We start from the raw sequence: 5819 nt of genomic DNA, 5'->3' as shown, positions 1-5819 counted from the left end.
CACACAAAATCATCTTTTTTAAGGAAGTACAGCTGGGACTCTCAGTCTGATAGATAGACCAAAAACTGGCTGGACCACAAGGCTCAACTAGTAGAGACCAATGGTGTATATTCAGCTGGTAAACAGCACAGTATCCCAGTACTGATACTATGGCTCATATGTTCAACATCTTGATCAGAGGCATGGGTGATGACACAGAATACATCCTTAGCAAATTTATGGACACCAAATTAGGGAGAGTGGCTGACATGATGAATGGCAAAACTTTATCCACAGAGACCTCAATAAATCTGAGGATTAAGCCAATAGAAACCTCACAAAGTTCAATAGGGCAGAATAACCTCAGGTATCAGGACAGGCTGGGAATGGACTGGCTGAGCATCAGCCCACTGCAAATAACCAAGGGATCACAACAGATCTCAGGCGGAGTGACAGCCAATTGAAGCCAACAGCATGCTCTCATTGCAAGTAAGGCAAACCGCATACTGGACTACAGTGAAAGGAGCATGGCAGACTCACTAGGAGAAGTTATTTTCCCCAGTCATTAAAACAGAGAACTCAAGAGTAAAAATTTTCACAGGCAAATGCTGACAAGTTCTATTATAACTAAATGACTTATCCAGTACACACAGAAAGAAAAAGAGCACTTTTTCAAAGAAATGGGCATAATTTAGTCTGGAAATTACAACATAGAAACCTTCAGCAGAGCAGTGAGATTCTGGAAAACTTCCAGACTTCAGTAACAAGGAAAAGCAAACTAGTTATAAGATGGAGTCTAACAGTTTATAAAATGACTGATACAATGATATTGCTTATGACAGTAAACGATGACATAGGAGGTCTCTCAGATTCATGTCTTAAATAATTATTTTAAAACCTCCTTTTGTTGTAGTGACACATTAAACAACTTATTCAAACCAAGAGTGAAAGACAAGCAGTGTAAGAGGTAGCAAAGGCCAGTGAAGAGCCTTGTTATGCCGATGCAAGCAGTAGCAATGGCTGTAGGTAGAAATGTCTACAAAAAGCTAAAGGGATGCCACTCAGCCAGGCCCACCAGCCACAAAAACATTATTTTGATGAACTCTGAGGTCAAATGTGGAAAGCAAATAATAGACTCTAGTGAAATCTGGAAGTCCCCTTAAACATCCCTAATGCCTTCCCAGCTAGGAGGGCCACGTCTTCTTCAAAGCGGTCCGTACATACTCTAAGGACTGACACACTAACTCCACACTGATGAGCTACTGATAGTGACAACTGGGGATGAGTGAGGGAAAAGCAAAAGTTTTCCAAATAGAGAAGGCTGTGTTTCCTCAAGGATGGGAACTGCATATAGGTATGCCACTGCTGCAGCTCTTCAGAGAGTTTAAGGAAGTTATTTTATCACTGGTGATAATCTTCAACCATCAGCCCCATTAGCCACTTAGATGTCAGAGCCTGTGAGTGGTACTGTATCAAGTGAAACTACTCTAGAACAAGATTTAAAGGAAATGACCATTTGATTTCCTCCTCTCACAGGCTGTCTTCATGGGTCTTTATCATCCTAGGTTTGAAGTCACTAGACCATTTTGAAGTTTTTTTTTTAAAAAAAAAAAAGTTTGTGCAGCTGAAGTCGTAAGTAAGAGGGTGGGATGACAACGTAAGCAATCTTAGACACAGGTAACCATTCTGTGCGCCCTTGCAGTAGCTACTGCCCATCATGTCACATAAATTTACCAGAGAGGAGGTAGCCAGTAAAATTTTCATAGCTACAGAAGTACTTTTATTTTTATTTCTGCTAGAATAGAGCTATATCTGTTTCAAAAGACTTCGGGTGGCTGAGAAGGTAGCCAGCCGTGCCACAGCAGATGCAAGCGGTTAACAGAAGTAAGCTTAGCACTTGACTTGAGGAAGTCAAATAATCTGGTTTTGTTGGGAGTAAATTCTGAAAGTCACCTTCCAGATTCCACTGCTACAGCAAAGACTTTTAAGACAGGTTAAACAAACTCCATTTTAAAGGACTAGTTAACTGTAAAATGCAGTATTGTGTTTGTGTGCAGGGAAAAGACCACAAAAAAAGCAATACAGTTATGAAAATCACATACTTGTATTTAACAAGTAAAATCTCCCCAGAGACCACCCACACAAAAGGAAAACATAAATTTACAACAAGCGGAGTTTTACGAACTGAATGAAAACAAAAATGTATTGGCAGGTATTAAAACTGATAATAAATACCACTTTATGGAACCAATTGCAGCTTAATGATAATTTGATTTACACATAAAGTAAAATGGTGTTTCCTTAAAACTGTGTGCAGTTGAAACCCACTGACAGAATACCTGTTGCTGGCTGCCATAAAGGCTATTAGCCTAACAACCAGTCACTGTTAGCTCCAGTGACAGATCTAAAGGTCCTAACTGTGCAGAAAAGTTAGATGTCAGCCTGATCCCACATGATAAAAATTGTCTTTGTATTATACTTCCAAAACTTAGAAAGTTGTACTTTAAAAAAGTATAGAAGCACTGAATGTATTAAACATTTCCAGTGTTTAGAATGGCAAAGTTACACACAGGCAAGTAAAAATAAAATAGCACAGACAAACTTAATTATAGCTTTGAAAAGCTCAGTTATTCAACCTTAATGGAATCCTTCCAATAGTGCGCGGGGGGTTCGGTGTACTATACAGTACTCTATCATAAAACCACTGCTGGCCCAGAAGTTGTGATAGCTGCAGTTGCAGGATGCCAATGGGAACTTAGTGCCACTGCTAGTGCTAATGGTATGTTTATAGCCCATGCTTCAGTGCTTTCTAAAACACAGTAAAAGCTGCTGCTTCTTAACAGAAAACTCAATGCCAGCATCTCTCTGAACCCTCTGCCCATCAATGCACCACTCCTTTACTTCAGTGCCCAGTCAAGATGCACTGCTGCTTCCCCCTAAAATAGGGAACCACTGGGCATTATCTCTGTAACTCCCTTCTGAACATACACATTTATTCTGAGTCTGAGAGCTAACACAGCAGGCTGCCCTCACTGATGCAGGACTAGTTCATCTCAGCATATATAGCTTTGGATAGGTAGTGAGACAAACAGCAGGTCAGGGAATTCCTGGAGCACTGATTCGGGTGTGAGGTGAAGAGTTATCTTTCTCAAAGCAAATATAAAGTGGATTTGAACATGTGACTCTTTGGCTATGTCTGCTTTTATTTAAATACTATCACAACTGGGAAAGTGAATCTCGGTTGTCTTCTCTCAACTCACCTTGTAGCACACTCTTAACATTTCTCAATAATTTGATATTCAGCATTACAAACTTTGAATTAGGGCCTCAGAGGAGAAAATATCCAGTTACTTATGTAAGCCAGTAATATGTGGGATATCGAGCATTTTCAGAGAAATCAAGAACCCATCTACAAGTTCATGAATCCTTGAGGAATGAGCACCGTGGTATTTGCCATATTGCCCTGAAAATCACTACTCAAACTAGACAAAATCTAACCAATAAATAAATAAATAAATAAAGCTTTACTATATTCAAATAGAAAGCTAAAGTACTAGTAACTAGACAGGACAAAATGTTGTTCTTAAAACTGGTTGGCATTTTGTCTTAATCTCCACAAACTTTGCATGTTCAGTCAGCAGCTGACAGGCAAAGACTTGCAGGTGGTAGAACTGGAGCAAAATTTACTATATAAAGCCTTATATTCCAGATACGTCTCAGACTCAGACTCTGTTCCAGCATCACACTTCAGCTAAGAAAATAAAAATCATTACACCAGAACAAACCAAGTGGCCACGCAACCCACTGCTTTAACCCTTTACAGTGGCCAGAAATAGGTGTTCCAAGGGAGTGTAAGCACAATAACAATACTCCCTTGTCTTCTGTCAGTGTCCAGCTTTGGCATCACCCGAGCATGATGGTACCTAATCCCACACAAAGTCTACCAGAACAAAGTTACCTTTTCTGAAAATGCTCAGTCCATGTGAGCTGGTAGAGAGAGGCTGTAAAATTCTACTCTTTGCATTGTGGCGAATATTTATCAGCTCTTAAAAAAAAACATTCTTAACATCTCATGGAAACAGTTTAACCCTGTGCATTAGGTACTACTTGAATGCAATCAGCTGGAAAAAGTACAGGGTATCTTGTGATCTGCTTTCTTCAACTCACCTTCGGTAAGAGTTGGTTAGTTTTCTCCTCACATTCAAAGGTGAAAACACCACTAGCTTTCCTTGCTTAGCTAGATTTTTTCTAGTTACAGCACCTCACAGAATATACATTTTCAGAGGCAGCAGATAGCAGAAAGTAGAATTAAAGGTGAGATCATACTTCACAAACAGATCTGGGAGAATTGTCACAATTGTGCTACTTAGCACTTCTTACTTTCACAATACTTCAGCAGAGTCCATAACCTTCAGTAAAGGCAACCTAATTCCCTCACAGGCTCTATGATGTATAGGAACATACAGTTCTCAGCAGTGTTGAAGAGTCAATGCAAAGCTCCTCAGCACCAACTGCTAAACTCTTACAGAGAAGCCAGGTTGTAAGCAACCTCCTGTGTAGGAAGGCAGCAGTTAAAAAGTAGTTTTTCCTCAAAAGCTTAAAATGGAGAAAGAGAACGAGCAAATTTGCTGTGCACTTCTACCGCAGCTCCTCTGCTTTCATTTCAATTAGAAAAGACACCAAAAAGAACCCTTTATGCTGTACCTGAAGAACTCTAAAACTTATGGGATTTAAGTAACTGATTAATTTTTCATATTTAAATAACAATGAGCTGAATCACAGGGGAATATGAGTGTATGCATAATAAGCCCTGAATTCCAGTGTACCTACCACTAGCATTACAGACGCAGAGATAACCTCCTAAATCTCAGAAGCATCCAGCACTGGGGGAAACGACAGCAAAGGCAGCTAACTGTTTTTGTCAAATCACAGCCTTACACAGAGATTTCATCATCCACCACGGTGTTGGCAGGCTCTGCTGGGTGGTGTGGATGGAAGGCCCCGAGCACCCAGAGGGTCAGAGGAGGGACCCAGGACTCGCAGACATGGTGCACCTCAGGATGTTATTAACTCTAATGAGCCACTCAGCCTGCTGGCAGGGAAAAAAATGAAAAAAAGGGGGGCGGGGGGGAAACGGGCTTTTTTTCACCGCAGGCCGACCAAAGACAGCGCAAGGAGAGGCCAAAGGGGTGCGAGGAGGTCTCGGGAGCCCAGGGCGAGGGCGGGTATGACGGCTGAGGCGAGGAGAGGCGGTGCCACCCGTGGCCCTGCCAGGCCCTCGGTCGCGAAGGCCGAGGAGTGGCGCAGCCCCGGCGGAGGCAGCGCGGGCGGCGAACGGCGCCCTCGGCGCTTCTCCCGCCGTCAGCAACGGCCGCGCCGCGCGGGAAGCGGCCGCCGGCGGGGGGAGGGGGCTGCGGCCCGGCCTCTGTCTCAGAGCCGTTCCGCCGGGCTGCGCGGCTCGCTAGCCGCCCCGGTGCCGCTTCTTGGCCCCGCACGGCCGCGGCGAGTCTTGGGGAAGTTGGGGCAGGGCGTGAGGAGCAACAAGCCGGAGCCGACAGAGAACCTTCCGCATGGTGAGGCTACGCCATCTTGCGATACGGCAAGAAAGGAACATGGCGGGCGCCATTTTGCATCTGAGCGAGACAGCGGAAGAGCCTTAGTGTTTTTCTCCACTGGGCGCCGCCATTTTAGCTTACGGAAGAATCTCCGCCTTCTCTAGACCGAGGTTCCCTGGCAGGGCGCCGCCATTTTGGGTTACGAACGAGACGGCGACCGCAGGGGTCCTTCCCCCCCCCCCTTAGGTGTCTTCATAAAATGCCCGTGGAGAATCCCCTCTTTTT

The sequence above is a fragment of the Rhea pennata genome, chromosome 4 (genome assembly GCF_028389875.1).
Source record: "Rhea pennata isolate bPtePen1 chromosome 4, bPtePen1.pri, whole genome shotgun sequence".
Classification (NCBI taxonomy): Eukaryota; Metazoa; Chordata; class Aves; order Rheiformes; family Rheidae; genus Rhea; species Rhea pennata.
This window is presented reverse-complemented; position numbering follows the sequence as displayed.